The sequence below is a fragment of the Tamandua tetradactyla genome, chromosome 21, assembly GCF_023851605.1.
Source record: "Tamandua tetradactyla isolate mTamTet1 chromosome 21, mTamTet1.pri, whole genome shotgun sequence".
In the NCBI taxonomy this organism is placed as follows: Eukaryota; Metazoa; Chordata; class Mammalia; order Pilosa; family Myrmecophagidae; genus Tamandua; species Tamandua tetradactyla.
The window spans coordinates 55424064-55443344 of record NC_135347.1 but is presented as its reverse complement, the minus strand read 5'-3'; the positions used below and the strand labels follow the sequence as shown (position 1 = coordinate 55443344).

General features: G+C 41.6%; 1 pseudogene; it reads right to left on the bottom strand.

Moving 5' to 3' along the window:
* LOC143665223 (testis development-related protein pseudogene) overlaps window positions 1–17891 on the bottom strand; it is a 31415-nt pseudogene extending 13524 nt beyond the window's left edge.
* Window positions 17892–19281: the final 1390 nt, after the last annotated feature.

Genomic DNA, 19281 nt, shown 5'->3' with positions numbered 1-19281 from the left:
TGAATATACGAACAGAAATGGAAAAACTCTTCAAAAACCAAATCAATAAATTGAGGGAGGACATGAAGAAGACATGGGCTGAAAAAAAGAAGAAATAGAAAATCTGAAAAAACAAATCACAGAACTTATGGGAGTGAAGTACAAAGTAGAAAAGATGGAAAAAACAATGGATACCTACAATGATAGATTTAAAGAGACAGAAGATAGAATTAGTGATTTGGAGGATGGAACATCTGAATTCCAAAAAGAAACAGAAACTATCGGGAAAAGAATGGAAAAATTTGAACAGGGTATCAGGGAACTCAAGGACAATATGAAGCGCACAAATATATGTGTTGTGGGTGTCCCAGAAGGAGAAGAGAAGGGAAAAGGAGGAGAAAAACTAATGGAAGAAATTATCACTGAAAATTTCCCAACTCTTATGAAAGACCTAAAATTACAGATCCAAGAAGTGCAGCGCACCCCAAAAAGATTAGACGCAAATAGGCGTTCTCCAAGACACTTACTAGTTAGAATGTCAGAGGTCAAAGAGAAAGAGAGGATCTTGAAAGCAGCAAGAGAAAAACAATCCATCACATACAAGGGAAACCCAATAAGACTATGTGCAGATTTCTCAGCAGAAACCATGGAAGCTAGAAGACAGTGGGATGATATATTTAAAATACTAAAAGAGAAAAACTGCCAACCAAGACTCCTATATCCAGTAAAATTATCCTTCAAAAATGAGGGAGAAATTAAAACATTCTCAGACAAAAAGTCACTGAAAGAATTTGTGACCAAGAGACCAGCTCTGCAAGAAATACTAAAGGGAGCACTAGAGTCAGATACAAAAAGACAGAAGAGAGAGATATGGAAAAGAGTGTAGAAAGAAGGAAAATCAGATATGATATATATAATACAAAAGGCAAAATGTTAGAGGAAAATATTATCCAAACAGTAATAACACTAAATGTCAATGGACTGAATTCCCCAATCAAAAGACATAGATTGGCAGAATGGATTAAAAAACAGGATCCTTCTATATGCTGTCTACAGGAAACACATCTTAGACCCAAAGATAAACATAGGTTGAAAGTGAAAGGTTGGGAAAAGATATTTCATGCAAATAACAACCAGAAAAGAGCAGGAGTGGCTATACTAATATCCAACAAGTTAGACTTCAAATGTAAAACAGTTAAAAGAGACAAAGAAGGACACTATATACTAATAAAAGGAACAATTAAACAAGAAGACATAACAATCATAAATATTTACGCACCGAACCAGAATGCCCCAAAATACGTGAGGAATACACTGCAAACACTGAAAAGGGAAATAGACTCATATACCATAATAGTTGGAGACTTCAATTCACCACTCTCATCAATGGACAGAACATCTAGACAGAGGATCAATAAAGAAATAGAGAATCTGAATATTACTATTAATGAGTTAGACTTAACAGACATTTATAGGACATTACATCCCACAACAGCAGGATACACCTTTTTCTCAAGTGCTCATGGATCATTCTCAAAGATAGACCATATGCTGGGTCACAAAGCAAGTCTTAACAAATTTAAAAAGATTGAAATCATACACAACATTTCCTCGGATCATAAAGGAATGAAGTTGGAAATCAATAATAGGAGGAGTGCCAGAAAATTCACAAAAACGTGGAGGCTCAACAACACACTCTTAAACAACGAGTGGGTCAAAGAAGAAATTGCAAGAGAAATTAGCAAATACCTCGAGGCAAAGGAAAATGAAAACACAACATATCAAAACTTATGGGACGCAGTAAAGGCAGTGCTAAGAGGGAAATTTATTGCCCTAAATGCCTATATCAGAAAAGAAGAAAAGGCAAAAATGCAGGAATTAACTGTCCACTTGGAAGAACTGGAGAAAGAACAGCAAACGAATCCCAAAGCAAGCAAAAGGAAAGAAATAACAAAGATGAGAGCAGAAATAAATGAAATTGAAAACATGAAAACAATAGAGAAAATCAGCAAGACCAGAAGTTGGTTCTATGAGAAAATCAGTAAGATTGATGGGCCCTTAGCAAGATTGACAAAAAGAAGAAGAGATAGGATGCAAATAAATAAGATCAGAAATGGAAGAGGAGACATAACTACTGACCTCACAGAAATAAAGGAGGTAATAACAGGAGACTATGAACAACTTTACGCTAATAAATACAACAATTTAGAGGAAATGGACGGGTTCCTGGAAAGACATGAACAACCAACTTTGACTCAAGAAGACATAGATGACCTCAACAAACCAATCACAAGTAAAGAAATTGAATTAGTCATTCAAAAACTTCCTAAAAACAAAAGTCCAAGACCAGACGGCTTCACATGTGAATTCTATCAAACATTCCAGAAAGAATTAGTACCAACTCTCCTCAAACTCTTCAAAAAAATCGAAGTGGAGGGAAAACTACCTAATTCATTCTATGAAGCCAACATCACCCTCATACCAAAACCAAGCAAAGATATTACAAAAACAGAAAACTACAGGCCAATCTCTCTAATGAATATAGATGCAAAAATCCTCAATAAAACTCTAGCAAATCATATCCAACAACACATTAAAAGAATTATACGTCATGACCAAGTAGGATTCATCCCAGGTATGCAAGGATGGTTCAACATAAGAAAATCAATTAATGTAATACACCATATCAACAAATCAAAGAGAAAAATCACATGATCATCTCAATTGATGCAGAGAAGGCATTTGACAAGATTCAACATTCTTTCCTGTTGAAAACACTTCAAAAGATAGGAATACAAGGGAACTTTCTTTAAATGATAGAGGGAATATATGAAAAACCCACAGCTAATATCATCCTCAATGGGGAAAAATTGAAAACTTTCCCCCTAAGATCAGGAACAAGACAAGGATGTCCACTATCACCACTATTATTCAACATTGTGTTGGAGGTTCTAGCCAGAGCAATTAGACAAGAAAAAGAAATACAAGGCATCAAAATTGGAAAGGAAGAAGTAAAACCATCACTGTTTGCAGATGATATGATACTATACGTCGAAAACCCAGAAAAATCCACAACAAAACTACTAGAGCTAATAAATGAGTACAGCAAAGTAGCAGGTTACAAGATCAACATTCTAAAATCTGTAGCATTTCTGTACACTAACAATGAACAAGCGGAGGGGGAAATCAAGAAACGAATCCCATTTACAATTGCAACTAAAAGAATGAAATACCTAGGAATAAATTTAACTAAAGAGACAAAAAACCTATATAAAGAAAACTACAAAAAACTGCTAAAAGATATCACAGAAGACCTAAATAGATGGAAGGGCATACCGTGTTCATGGATTGGAAGACTAAATATAGTTAAGATGTCAATCCTACCTAAATTGATTTACAGATTCAATGCAATACCAATCAAAATCCCAACAACTTATTTTTCAGAAATAGAAAAACCAATAAGCAAATTTATCTGGAAGGGCAGGGTGCCCCGAATTGCTAAAAACATCTTGAGGAAAAAAAACGAAGCTGGAGGTCTTGCACTGCCTGACTTTAAGGCATATTATGAAGCCACAGTGGTCAAAACAGCATGGTATTGGCATAAAGATAAATATATCGACCAGTGGAATCGAATAGAGTGCTCAGATATAGACCCTCTCATCTATGGACATTTGGTCTTTGATAAGGCAGTCAAGCCAACTCACCTGGGACAGAACAGTCTCTTCAATAAATGGTGCCTAGAGAACTGGATATCCATATGCAAAAGAATGAAAGAAGACCCATATCTCACACCCTATACAAAAGTTAACTCAAAATGGATCAAAGATCTAAACATTAGGTCTAAGACCATAAAACAGTTAGAGGAAAATGTAGGGAGATATCTTATGAATCTTACAATTGGAGGCGGTTTTATGGACCTTAAACCTAAAGCAAGAGCACTGAAGAAGGAATAAATAAATGGGAACTCCTCAAAATTAAACACTTTTGTGCATCAAAGAACTTCATCAAGAAAGTAGAAAGACAGCCTACACAATGGGAGACAATATTTGGAAATGACATATCAGATAAAGGTCTAGTATCCAGAATTTATAAAGAGATTGTTCAACTCAACAACAAAAAGACAGCCAACCCAATTACAAAATGGGAAAAAGACTTGAACAGACACCTCTCAGAAGAGGAAATACAAATGGCCAAAAGGCACATGAAGAGATGCTCAATGTCCCTGGCCATTAGAGAAATGCAAATCAAAACCACAATGAGATTATCATCTCACACCCACCAGAATGGCCATTATCAACAAAACAGAAAATGACAAGTGCTGGAGAGGATGCGGTGAAAGAGGCACACTTATCCACTGTTGGTGGGAATGTCAAATGGTGCAACCACTGTGGAAGGCAGTTTGGCGGTTCCTCAAAAAGGTGAATATAGAATTGCCATATGACCCAGCAATACCATTGCTGGGAATCTACTCAAATGAATTAAGGGCAAAAACTCAAACGGACATTTCCACACCAATGTTTATAGCAGCGTTATTTACAATTGCAAAGAGATGGAAACAGCCAAAATGTCCATCAACAGACGGGTGGCTAAACAAACTGTGGTATATACATATGATGGAATATTATGCAGCTTTAAGACAGGATAAACTTATGAAGCATGTAATAACATGGATGGACCTAGAGAACATTATGCTGAGTGAGTCTAGCCAAAAACTAAAAGACAAATACTGTATGGTCCCAATGATGTGAATCGGCATTCGAGAATAAACTTGGAATATGTCATTGGTAACAGAGTCCAGCGGGAGTTAGAAACAGGGTAAGATAATGGGTAATTGGAGCTGAAGGGATACAGACTGTGCAACAGGACTAGATACAAAAACTCAAAAATGGACAGCACAATAATACCTAATTGTAAAGTAATCATGTTAAAACACTGAATGATGCTGCATCCGAGCTATAGGTTTTTGTTTTGTTTTGTTTTTTACTATTATTACTTTTATTTTTTTCTCTATATTAATATTCTATACCTTTTTCGGTTGTGTTGCTAGTTCTTCTAAACCGATGCAAATGTACTAAGAAATGATGATCAGGCATCTATGTGATGATGTTAAGAATTACTGATTGCATATGTAGAATGGTATGATTTCTAAATGTTGGGTTAATTTCTTTTTTTCCGTTAATTAATAAAAAAAAAAATACAGAGATGACAGTTATAGCATCACCACCAGGGTAACAACTTATCAAGCAAGACAACCTATTACAAAACTATATTTAGGATATGGCAACAATTTCTGAAGTCAGGGGTTTCTGTAAGAAGTCCTTGTTCAAAAATGCTGTGTCTATGTTGAACAGGAGATCGAGATTAATTCTTTGTGAATGGTGTCAATCTGATGCCTTATTAGATTACATTTGGGAAAGAGTTTAAAGATATAGAATTGGTGTCTCTCTCTCTGAATCTATGGACAAGGGAGGACATCATCTTGTTCTTCTCTTTCTGAGACTGTTTTTTTTTTGGTGGGTTATTTATTTATTTTTGCTGTGTTTTTTTGTTTTTCGTTTTGTCCAATGGTTAATTAGGAAGGCTTGAAATTTTTTAAGTTTTGTCCTTAGACTTATTTATCAGAAAAAAACATCTCTGAGGAGCTCAAATTTTATTGGAAGAAATTGAAAAAGGATAAATGAGGATTTTATTTCATAATAATGGAATAAAGGGCATGCAGTGTCTACAGAATTGAGGTGGTTATTTGGTTTGGGAACAAAGCCATCAGTCATATTGAAGATCAAGAGTCAAGGCTACCTAATTTGTGCAGAATATGGAATGAGGGTGATTGGAAATGTTCGGTGAAACCTCCTCAGTGTGAAAGTGTTCTAGATTTGATTGTGGTGATGAACGCACAACTCTGTGAATGTTCTAGAAGACAGTGAGCCTACACGTTAGATGGATTTTATGGTATGTGAATTTTATCTCAACAAAACAGCTAAAAACAAAAGTGAAAGCTACAAAGTACAGTTCAGCCACCAACCCAGGGCTGGCTGTACTAGGGAACCTGGAAGAGGAGGTGGGTAACCCAGGGCAGTACGAGTTGTGTTAACCACAGCTTCTATCCCCAGAGCTAACCCTCAGTAGCAACATCCTCTAACAGGAGATAGTGGTGGAACATGTGCAAGGTCAGGGTATCAGCAGTATGTTAGTTTACTCTTTAGGCAGATTTCCAAAATGAAAATATTTTGCTAAGGAAAGCAAAAAAAGAAATGCTACTGAGCATCAAGCCAAAATAACTCCCAAACCACTTACAGAGCCCATTCGCTCAAGAAGAGGTAGTAATCATCTAAATGCAGAGTCTATTCACTTAGATTTAGTGAAAAAACTTAATAAGATTAAGTTTAAGGTGGTGCAATGGTGGCTCAGTGGCAGAGTTCTCACCTGCCATGCCGGAGACCCGGGTTCAATTCCCAGTGCCTGCCCATGCAAAAAAAAAAAACAAAAAATTAAGTTCAATTTTCAGTCTTGCTTATCTGATTTTCGCTGACAATTTTCAGTTCTTCTGAGTTTATTTCACCAGCAGATTATAATGGTGGTAGGGGGAAGGAGGGAGATGATAAATATTCCTTTTAACCTTGATGCCACAACCTGTACAACAAAAAGCATTTGTCATAATGACTCTTAGTCACACAGAAAAGTTACATTGTGTCCAGAGTACCATTTAATAAGGCAGTGAACTATGTCATTCATGGTTCATTCACTCGTTTTATTCAGTGAATTTATTCATTCCTCAAACTGAACCTACTATGGGTTAGGTACAGAGCAAGACCCCGGAGGAGAAACAGGAAGGGATAAGACGTGGTTTCTGCACTTGAAAACTAAGTATCTAGTAGGGAGGAAATGCCATTTTAGAGGAGACCGTTTTTATGGGGGCTTTGAGCCCAAAGAGCCTGCCGACGTGTCTCGGGCAGGATCCTCAGCCCTGGCTGAAACTATGGACCACCTGGGGAAGGGATAGATCTTAAAAAAGAAAGGAAACTGAAGATGCCTGGGCCTCTCTGAAGATAAATGGAGTCAGGGTCTCTGAAGGCAGACACCTAACACATCCATACAATAGACTATAGTTCAGCCGTGAAAAGGAATGTTCTGATAACACACTACCATAAGGATGAACTTTGAGATCATGCCAAGGGAGAGAAGCCAGACACAAAAGGCCACATATTGTATGATTCCATTTATATGAAATCCAAAATAGGCAAATCCATAGAGACAGGGAGATTAGTGATTGCCAGATGTCGAGGGGAGGGGCTTATTGGGAGCAACTACTAACAGGTACAGAGTTTCTTTCTGGAGTGTTGGAAATGTTCGAAATTCGATACTGGTGATGGTTGCATAACATTGTGAATACACTAGAGATCGCTGGATTGTACTGAATTGTGCACTTTAAAATGGTAAGTTTTATGTTGTATAAATTTTGTTTAAATAAAAACACAGTTACAAAAAATAAAAGAGTCCCCTTAGGGGCACAATAATGATTGAGATCCACCAACACGGAAGATTAATGAATTTTATATCCTGATATATTTGTGTATCAGTGTAACTGAGTTTTCCTTTTGCCACAAGTTCTAACATGGGGCTGCACAGCATTTATACAAATCTGTCTTTATTTAAAATTCGGGTATTTTGTTCATCGTGGAATTTTTTGCATTTTTAAAAAAATTTTTACAATGTTATATTAAATAGTATATATCTTGATTACTGGTTTTTATTTGGTTTTTTTTTTTGTTTGTTTTTGGGTTTTTTTGCATTCCCTTAAGTTTGGCACCCTGGTCCCAACCCTGGGGCTAAAGGTAAAATGATTTAGAGAGTCTTCAGCATTTGGGTGAGAGTTTAAACCACAGAATTGAAGGAGATTGCATGGGGAGAAAATGTAGAGCAAAAAAAAGAAGAATTTGGGGGGTATATCTGCATTTAAGCTCCAGTGAAAGAAAAAGAGAGTCCATGAAAAGTGATGGACTAAGCAACAAGCTAGGAGGAAAATGAGAAGAAAGTCATGTGATAAAGTCCAAGGAAAACGAGTTTCCAAAAGAAGCAGGGTTCTCAAATGCTGTAGGGAGTGTAGTCAGTTGAATAGTGGCCCTGAGAAGTTTTGTTCAAGTCGTAATTCCCTGAGACCTATGAATGTGACCTTATTCGGAAATGGGGTCTTTGTGGTGTAATTAAGTTAAGGATCTCAAAATGAGATCATCCCAGATTCAGGGTGGGTCCTAAATCCAATGATGAGTGCCCTTATGTGAGACAAAGACCCAGAGAGCCAGAGAGGAAGGCCACGTGTGAAAGGAAGCAGAGATTGGCGCGATGTGTTGACAAATCAAGGAATGCCAGGGATTGCCTCAGCCACCAGAAGGTAGGAGAAAGGCGTGGGACCACTTCTCCCTCAGTGCCTCCAGAAGGAACCGACCCTCCCACCACCTTGATTTCAGACTTCTGGCCTCTAGAACCTTGAGAGAATGAATTTTTGTTGCTTCCCATCACCAAGTTTATGGTAATTTCTTACAACAGCCCTAGGAAGTTACTCCAGAGGGTTTGGACAGCATATCACCAGGAGAAGGGAGTAGATTTAGCCGGGGAAGGTGAGCCCAGCATCCCCAGGACTTTGGGAGAGCAGCAGCGTCTAAGGTCGAATGGAGAGGCCAAGAAGGGAGAAAGAGCCGAGGAGTCAGCAGCTCTTGTCGACCGCTATAATGGTGAGGAGAGGAGGTGCTGGGGAAAAAGAAGACAGCAAGATCTATTTTAGGACAAGAAAGCTCTAAACAGTTTCATGAAAGAAAAAGAATGATGAACCAAGAAAAGGGGGAGCACTGAAGGAGTGAGAAAATCAGAAGGAAGACTGCTGCTTGCTCTAAGGAGGAGAGATAAGAATTGAGGAAAACAGAATTGACCTGAGGAAGGGACCATCTGCCCACTCCAGCCCTTTAAATTAGCCTGTCCCCACAAGCGTGAGCCCTGGAAAATCCACCTCAGGCATCCCCACAAGCTTTCAAAGTTTCTTTGGGCCTCTAGCCCCTTCCACTCCTCCTCATTCTCAGTTCTTCCAGTTTCATGAGCTCCTCAGGCCTCACTGTTGACCCAGCCACAAGGCGTAGTGACCTCAGGTGATACTTGCTCTCCTGACTGGTTTCTCCCGGAAACTCCACCCCCACCTCACCTCAGGCCCTGCCAGGTGGCGGGTAGAGGGTGTTCAGAGGTGAATTCCCTCCCAAGGACCCCATTACTCAGCGAGGGAGAAAGTGTGGTCGCCTCTGCTGGGAATGAGAGCCTAGAGGAGGCTGGAAATAAACACAATTATGACTTTTCACCCGAAGCATTAAGAAGGAAACTCTGGGGAGGAGTTTTAGGTAAGATTGATTCTAGGTGGGAATTAGTAAGACCAGGACATGGGGTGATCCAGGCAGGAGAAGCTGGAGGGGGCGGTGAGTGTAGAATCGAAATGTTGGCTCCAGAGTCCAAGCAAGTTAGAGGAGGGGAGAAGGAGGAGGGGGTGCCCGGCTGGGAGGAGGGGCACAGGAGGCGAGGGGCAAGGGGTGGTGATTGCACGGTCAAAGAGGGCTCCTAATGGGGAAGCAGGAGGAGAAAAGAAAAATGCCTGAGGGTTGTGGACAAAGAAGGCCAAGGTGAGAGTCCCACGTTTCAGAGGGGAACCTTTTAAGGATTTGATAAGGGTCACACTGTGAGCACAGGGTGGGTTGTTAAGGGGAAGGGAGGTGAAGAGCAGGACAGAGATAAGACGTTGAGCTAGAAGGCTTGGTCGGTGCTGAGTGCACACAGAGACAGCGCAGGTACTGGGTAAATATTCTTTGCACCCACAGAGACCAGACTTTGAATTTCATCTCCAACCTACCTAGTTCTTGGTCTTAAAGCAAATCGTTGAAGTTTATTGAGCACTGGTTTCCAATCTGTAGAATGGGGAAATGTGTATATTCCACCCCACGATTTTTAAAGGTCAAAATGAGATGCTATCTGTAAAACCATCAGCGCAGTGCCTGAAGGCGATGAGACCCAATACATATTGCTATTATTACTGTGAGTACCCAGTAGAAGAAGCAATACCAGTGAGATTTTCTGGAAGGACATTTATCTGGGGTCACGAGCCAAACATCCATTCCTCTTTCCTCTAACAACTCTTTGATTTCTATGTTTTATGGCGTTATCTCCACCCCACGCAGCCACATGTTTCAGGAAGGCTGAGCTATCCCCAGATCTGGGAGTGGACCTGTTAACCCTGAAAGTCATCCAATCCCTTCGACCCCAGCGGTTGTTTAGGAACGGGCGTGTGCCCTAATTCAGGACAACGAGACGCAAGGGGAGGTATTCTAGAAAGTCCTGGATTTTAAGAGGAACAGCTGTCCCCTCTTCCTTGGTGTATTGCATTATGCAGCTGTACAGGCCACACCTGTGTGGCTGTTTGTCACACAAGGGAAGCCACGGAGCCAGCACTTGGAAGGGGCCTACCTGGGGGTCCCAGAGGAGGGGAGACCCCACCACTAGATTCACACCACCACGAAGCCAGCCCTCACTGGGTTAGGCATTCATAAATGCTCACATTGTTGAAGGCACTTTTTTGTTCTTTATTACATACTATCAGAAAGCATCCTAACTGACCCCGTAATGTTACTGGTGGCTACTTCTGAGGAATAGAACTAGAGATTGAAGGGTAGGGTGGGGGTAGAAGGATGGCTTTTATTTTTCATTTTATTCCTTTCTATATTAGCTTGTTTTTTTGTGTGTGTGTGATTACATGATTATATTATAGCCGTAATTTTAAACTAATTTAAATTTTGTGTTTTAAGGCAACACAGCCTAACTTTTCTTTTTTTGACAGCAATCCATGCCTTTATTTATAATGGCAGGGGACAAACATGAACAAAGCTTTAAGTCTGTGTATTTCAGTCTTAAGACATGGAAAAGAATTTAACAAACTAACAGAATCATCATCTCTGAGTTCTTCTCTATTAGAAAATAAATTAATCATACAAGATTACACAAAAGGAAATGAACATAATCCTGCAACTCTAGAACCCAAAATTAAATTATATGAGAAGGAATTCTTATGTTGCAGCATCTGCACGTGTGTCTCTGACCCTGTGGCACCCAGTGAGGTGGTTAACTTTTCAACTCTCGTCCTCAGACTGTTCGTGGAACTGTTGAACAGCTGCCGTGGGGACTCTAAGATGTGAGGGCTGAGAACGCTGGCTCACGGCAGTGGTCCTCAGTATGGGATAAGGTGGTGTGAAGATGGTGAAGGGGGATGTGCATGGAGTTTGGAAAAGCATATTTAAGAAGCTATTGATTTCCTAATGCAAACTCTAGAAGGTCAAGCTCAGCAAGAGATTTTTGACTGATGGTTAGTGCTGAAGACCAAATATAGATTCCGCCTGGGGTGCCTGGAACAAGCATGGCTGTGGTTGAGAAACGCTGGTGGAGAGGGGGAGCAGGGCTGGCACATGAACAGCAAGACAAGCATGTCAAAGAGAAAGAACTTCTTCTGAGTCAGTGGATGAATCCTAAATCAGAACTTGTCATATTCTTTTAGAGCCCAAAAGCCCAATCTAGAAGAAACCCAAGATGGTCCATCAATCTTTTTGTCCCCATGGTAGGGGGAAAGGGGGTCTGCTTTTTACTACTGATCAGAAAGAAAAACTGAAGCCCCCTCAACTCTACCCCTATTATTATTATTATTTTGATTAATACATTTCAGAATTTAAGTAAACAGCTGCTGTAGTTGGTAAGAATAGTCTAGATCCATCCACCAAGAAGTGCTGTCCTCATTGGTGAAGCCATCCAGGTCCCAAGAAGGACATCATTGGGATCTGCTCTGTAATTATTTTAGAGCTTCAGTTTGCTGTAGCAGGCTCTTCAGTCTCCCACGGTTTTACATATTTATTGGATCAGAATATCCACCCATGCAATCTTTTCCGATAAAGACCTGAGGTACCGTTCTTGCCCCTGTAAGCTGGTGGAAATAATCCTGAGTCACATTTGTGTCACTGGTAGCTGTGATACTGACAAATTCCAGAAGTCCTTGTTTGAAGGGCATTTGACAGAAGATCTCTTCGGTCCTTCTGCGGTAGAGGCAGGTGAGCTTGATGAGCACAACCACCTTCCCAGGTAGATTTTGCTATACACATATTCCTGAGCCATGCAGACAGGCAGCTGTCTTCCCAGGAGGAAACTTCAATTGCATGTATCTCACCAGGTATAAAATCACACCCTAACTTCTTACTGTGTGCAGCAAACTCTAAGATTGCTGTTACCAAAACTGCACATATGATAGGGGACTGTTTCATGGCTAACAAACATTTTATGAGCTCATTTGCAGATAGATTCATTTGATGCCATGAGTTTTATGCTGGGATGCTGATATCTGCAGCTCGTTTGCAAAGCGCTTGATTTCCCTCCAGAGAAAGCCCACTCCAAGGAGACCAGCAATACAGTGTTGCTTCATTGTCCATCAAGGCTAAATTCCTGTCTGAGAACTCCCGTTGTTCTTCTTCTAAGTTAATCCATTTTTCTTCCCTATATTACACATGTTAATTTTCTGTTTATTGCACATGCAGAAATATAACTCCAAGCAGTATTTGTTCTTGCAAAACATTCAAGTGGTGTCACTGAGGCTCCAATGAACCATATTATAAGCCACTCTTCTATGAAAACCCAAAGGCCATCCCTATAGACGCGCTTTATCAAGGCGCATCTGTTCAGTGGCGCTTTCCCAGCTTCCTTCCAATTTCCTTTTTCTGAATCCAGTCATACTCATGATTGTCTTCTAGCCTCATAGCTTAAACAAACACAAAGAGGTCGAGACATTCCATATCCTGGTGCCCCAAAACCCAAGAACAGAGAGTCAGAAGGTATAATGAATGAATACGTAGGCAGATATTTTCATTCATTTTAAACAAACAGAGGGCAAGGAGTGAGGACCAGGGTGGGGACTTGGATTCAGCGTGTGGACGCGGGCATCTGGGGCTCTGGGTGTCCAGGGCTGAGCCCCCCATCGCACCCTTGCTCTCTTCTTCCTGCTGCAGCCACGGCCTTCGTTCTCCAGCCACAAGTGATGACTGCGGTGGTGCGGAGTCACCAACAGAGGCAGGCATTGACCTCTCCCCGAGCCTGCCTCACACAACTCCCCTTATAGGGGCGGGGTGACTTCAGCGATAATCAAGAGTAGTTTCGTCACTGAAGGGCACACATAACCGATTATTGATAAATGTGGCAAATGGCGACGCATCTGCTGGCCCTTGGTGCAGTGTGGTTTGTGCTAATCTACGCTTATCCTACAAACAACCAGAACCATTGTCAAAGAAGCTAAACCTACCTTCAAACTGGCAACAGGATCTCTACCAGAATTGCTTTCTCAGAGCCTTTTTAAAATTGTATGTTAAAACTACACTTTCAGCATCAAAAAAAGAAAGAAACAAACAAGCCTGAAATCTAAAAATTTGGGCCAATAAACCAATTCTGGGGGTTGAATGTTTGAAAATAATCAGTGTACTTCAGAGTCTTTTTTGGTTTTTTAATCCTCACTGATAAGGGAATATTCCTGTAGGACAGTGGACCACGTGATGTGCATGTGTGAGTGTGCTATATTGGCAGTCTAGTTTGTCTAAGTAAAATGTTTTCAAAATTGTGCCCTTATTAATCAAAAGGAGGACTCGACACTGACCTTGGATCTCTACAGGCCCTCCACTGAGGCCACTGAGGTGACCGGTGGCAGAATGACGAGAGGTCAGCCACAGCACACTCCAGTTCAGAGGCACAGGGTTTCTGGACAGATCAAGAACCAGCCAGTCGAGTGTGACTTATTCCACCTTCTTTCATGCTTCCACTGGGACTGAGTAAAGTGTGAGGAAGGAAAGGAGGGGGGACGGGAGAAGGGAGGTAGGGTTTGATTCAGGCCATAACTCCTAATAGACGAGACCTGGGTCTTTGTGGGCGTGGTGGTTTGGAGCTGTATGTACCCCAGAAAAACATGTTACTTAAAACATGAACTTAACCACTCCTGTGGGTCTTACTCCATTGTAAGTAGGACCCCTTGAAAAGGTTACTTCAGTAAAGGTGTGGCCACCTCAAACAGGAGGACTTTCAATCCTGTTATCGGAGTCCTTTATAAGCTGAATGTAATTCAGACAGAGAAAGCCATGGCAAACAAGAAGCTGAAACTCAACGGAACCAGGAAGAGAATGGAGGGGCCAAGAGAGGTCACCATGTACCTTCATGGGACAGAGAGCACTGGACCCAGGATCACCTGCCACCTGCCAGTCTTCAGGAGGAAAGCATCACCTTGATGACCCCTTCATTCGAACTCTCTCATGGCCTCAAAACCATGAGCATATAAATTCCTATTGTTTAAGCCAACCCATGGCGTGGTAACTGCTTGAGCAGCCATGGAAACTAAAACTAAAGTGGGTTTAGTTTATATGATGTTTCACATATGTAGTTAACTCTCAAGGCATCTATTCCTTTGTAAAACATCAAAGGAACCTGTGGTCAGATCCTCTTCGTGGCAGGCACCAAGAGCCCTCCTAGCTATTGGTGAGTTTGGAACTGATTCCCTGGGTTCCTAGCAGCTCTCCCTTTGGTTTGTAATGGGATAAAGACAGTGTTTCAAGTTGTCCATATAACAGCCTCAGGCCAAAGAAAGATAGTGCCTACAGACAGCTCTATCAAGATTCATTTTTAAAGCAATGTGTTTCCCACAGACTGCATGTTATTCAAAAGGTCCCCATTTGAATCAGAGTCCACATGGCTTCCAACAAACCCCTTTGTTTATGACTTAATTTAGGAAAGAATTTCATCCCTGGGGTCAAGTTCTTCCAGGGAACATTTACTTAGCATTTGAATGAGCTGGCTTCCCTGGAGGCCCTGCGGTTGGACACTGGCCCTGGCCTGGCATTGACTTTCAGGGTGTTGAGCAAGCCCGTCTGACCTTCTTAGAGCCAGGACAGTCCTGAGTCTCTACCTTCCTGCAGCATTCTGGCTTCTTTTCTTTTTGGTACGCTGTATGGTGTGGGGCGGGGCGGGGGGGGTGGTAGTTACATTTCATTCTTTTTCCATGTGACTATCCAGTTATTGCAGCATCATTTGTTGAATATTTATTTTTTGGAGTGGGGGCTGGTCTCCCACATGGCAAGCGAGAATTCTACCACTGAACTACCCTTGCACCCCAACAGTCTGGCTCTTAAAAGCTATTAGCATGCAGGTGCACTATCCAAGCATGTGTGCAAGCGCACACACATGCACACACACTTGCATGCACACATGCACGTGCACACACATGCACACACACATACACACGCACACACATGCACGCATGCACACATGCACACACACAGCTGCCACCATCACCAGTTGAAAAGACAGGAGAAAAAATTGGGGGGAAAGGTTTTGAACTCTGGAATTTGTAACTGTTGGGTATTATTCAGAACCTGGGTTTGTTCGTCATCTAGCTCCAAGGTAAGGGAGAGGTTTCTGTTCGTCTACTTAGTTTTCTTTCCTTATCCAGAGTACCTTTCTGTAGAGCCTATTCGAGGTAGGGGGTCTTGTCTGAGGGCTACTGGAGTGAATATGGGTTGTGAAATTGCCACTCATTCAGGTGGTAAGGACCGAGCCATGCCCTAGACAAACGACCAAAATAGAAGAATAAATATCTAAGGGTCCACCTTCCTGTTCCACAGAGCAGAATTCTCCAAAGGGAGAAAGCAATATGTGTCCTAGAGGTATTGAAAGCTGGGAAGCAGCAGGATATTTCCGGTTTCCAGTCTTAGCCTGAGCCAGCAGGTTTAGCAGAAGTGTTAGCAGCTGCCTTCCTCAACCAGTGTCTGCAGGGCTTGTACCTTCCACTGGTGAGGACGGTCTTCCCCCCACAAGATTCAGAGTTTCCTCATCCAGTTTCTTCTCTCATCTCCCAACAGTGCAATTTAGTGTACTGGAGAAATGGGGTACTTTCCACCTCACCCAGACTCTGTGGGTGCAAATCTCCATTTCTTCTTATTTCACCAGTGAGGCTGAGAAAGGTCTGGCTATTGGGAATAAGAGGGTCTGGCAAGTGGGTCTCCTGGCTGGGTCCCTTGCTGGGTTGAGCTGAGATTGAAGCACTGCCTTTGAGCATCCACCTGTCCCCTGGCAGCCAGTGCCAGCCGAACAGGGGCTCTGAGGCTGTGGCCACCCAGCTAAGGCGCCTGCTCAGCTCCACTTCCTTCCTCACCTCAACTTCTTAAGGAAGAGAGGTATCCAACGGAAAATATGGTGGGTGCCTAATTTATATGTCCAACTTCACTATTTTGTAATATTCAAATTAGTGTGACATGGTGACCCCCACCCTAATTCAAAAGAGGATATCTGTGTGTCCTCTCCAGATCCTTTCCTGAATAGGAACAGTGGATTAGCTAGGGTTCTCTAGAGTGACCGAATCAGCAGGAGATATCTGTAAATATAAAATTTATAGAAGTGTTTCACATAACCATGTGGATGTAGAGTTGATGATCTGTAGGGCAGGCCACGATCTGGCAGCGCCAGGAAGGTCCTCAGTGAACTCTCAGGAGAGGTTTGCTGGCTGAAGGAGGAAGAGTGACTGTCTCTTCTGAGTCCTCCTTAAAAGCCTTCCAGTGATTAGATTAAGCTTCACTCATTGTAGAAGACACTCCCCTTAGCTGATTACAAATGCAATCAGCTGTGGATGCAGCCGACGTGGTCATGATTTAAGTCCATGAAATGTCCTCATACAATAGACAGGCCAGCACTTGCCTGACCAGACAACCAGGCACCACCACCTGGCCAAGTTGACACATGACCCTGATCATGACAACCAGGAATCCTAGAGGGACCTGATCAAGCCCAGTCACTACCAATGCAAAGTCTGCTTTTTTCCGCCAAGGGCCCCATTCTCCATGGCTCTCGCTGCTCTCGACTGCATCCACCCAGGGGCAGGTGCAGAGCAGCTTCCAGCCTCAGCTGGCAGCCATGCCCAGAGCCAGCCCTCCCCTTCGGGTCCTCTCTCAGCAAGCACGTAGTCCACTCCTTTGACGATCAATCCTACCATGGCCAATTACTTGCTAACTTATTATTTAAAGAAAAAGTAACAGAATCTCTTTTCCTCTAAAACATGTACTACAGGTATAGACAAGCATTTCTAGAAAATTTTGAGGAAGGCAATGCACCTACAGTGTTGACTGTAATAGTTTCCATTCTAATATTGCACTCATGAAACTAAATATAAATACCTTATGCTTATACAAATATAAAAACAAATCCGCAAATTACATGCGCACTAAAGCGAATAACAAAACTCAATTTAACGGGTGCACACGTGGTTAGAATGCCCGCCTTCTGTGCAGGAGACCCGGGTTCGATTCCCAGAGCCTGCGCCCCAAATAAATAAATAAATAAATAAATATTTTTAAAAATCAATTTAACAACATTGATTTAACATGTCAGATGATGCTGGTTTTAATGAAACTAAATTTCTGCTTCCAACTGTAATTAATAATAGCTAATATTTTTTGAGGTAGTATTATGTTCCAGGCCAAAGAAATTTCATAACTCGATTCATTTAAGCCCACAACAACTTCAGAGGTAAGAACTGTTGTCATTTCTATATAACTGAAAAAGACAGTGGGCCCAGAGTGGCTAGATGAGCTTCTCAAGATGGCACATCCAACAGGTGGCACAGCGAAGGGTCCACTCAGAGTCTGCCCTTAGGGCCTCCACTCTTGACCCTTCGTGGTTTTCTGAGGACCGACTCCATGGAGCAGGTGCTTCTCTGAGTTCAGTGTGTCTAATCCACCACGGGCCGTGTGACCACTCCATTCACCCACCTTATTTCCTCTAATGGAACCACTCAAAGCCTTCATTTGCTCAGCTCACCCCGGCATCCTGGGGTATGAGAGCTCCATTCACATATTAAACTTCCCTTAGCCCTTATCGCATTCTCTCCAAGTACGATTTAGAGCCCAAGCAGTCAAAGTATAAATGTGAATGCGGGCCCAGAGGTCTCACTTCTTAGTACATTTGCATCAATCCAGAAAAAGAAATAAGAAAAAAGAAAAAAGTTCATACATACCCCTTACCCCTCCCCGTCACCAATCACCAGCATTTCAATCTACTAAATGCATTTTAACATTTCTTCCCCCATCATTTATTTATTTATTTTAGCTTTTATTAATAAACCACAGCGCCTGGGTTTGTGGAGCCCCCTACTGTCCCACAAGCAAACTGCACCTCTCTGGACTTCCTTCTAGGGTGAAGTTAAAAAAAAAAAGATCCTCGGAGAACTGGAGAGATTATTTGAAGGAATTAGCAGGAGAATTGGGACTTCATTTAGACAAATATGTGCATTTACTTGTACTTTCAAATCAATAAATATGATTTCCAAACTTTTTTACATAAAAATTGGGGAAATTTCTGTAATTTACTGTCACTGAATGTTAAGTGATGTTTGGATTTTACTGTTAATGTTTTCTAACAATGATACTTTTGTTTTGTAGCGTGTCCTTATTTTAGGAGACGCATACTGAAGGAGTTAAAGTTGAAATGTCATAGTCTCTGCACCCGACTGTCTCTGGCCTTGCCATGCACGCTTCCCTGGGCTCAGAAGGCATTTCTCCCCAGATATTGCACCACTGGCCCCTCACAGCCTCTGACCTTTATTCCAAGGACACCTTCTTGGAGAGAATTTTCCTGTCCACAGTCTGAAATTTAACCCACCACTTCCCTGGGAAATCTAACATCTCACTCCCCTGCATCATTTTCTCTTTTTTTTAGCACTTATTACAATTTAATGCACTATAGACTTTATTTAATGTACCATTTTTATTGTCTGTGCTACCCAATAAAATATGAGCTTCAGGAAAGCTCTGATGGTTGTCTGTTTGGTTTACTACCATATCCCCAGGACCTAAAAGTGAAACTAGAATGTGTGAGGAATTCAATAAACTTATACTGAATGAAAAAAAATACAAATCAGTGTCTGCACTCAAAATTTTACCCTCACTGTCAATTTGCAACTTTTGCTTTAGACTACAAGAAGTACAACATTCAAAAGATGCCATCTATTGGTGACAGGCAGGTTTGACTGGCTCTGAAGTAAGCATGGTTTACTTTTTATTCTATGGAAGTTCTAAGTTGAACCTTTCTAAGTGGAAAGATGTCCATGGCATGCCTTTTGTCATGTCTGGCATTTTGGTGGCTATTCTTCAGGCTTTGATGGCAAATTCAAAGGACATGCTTGCTATAATCCACCTGAAATGTGAGGGCAGGATTATG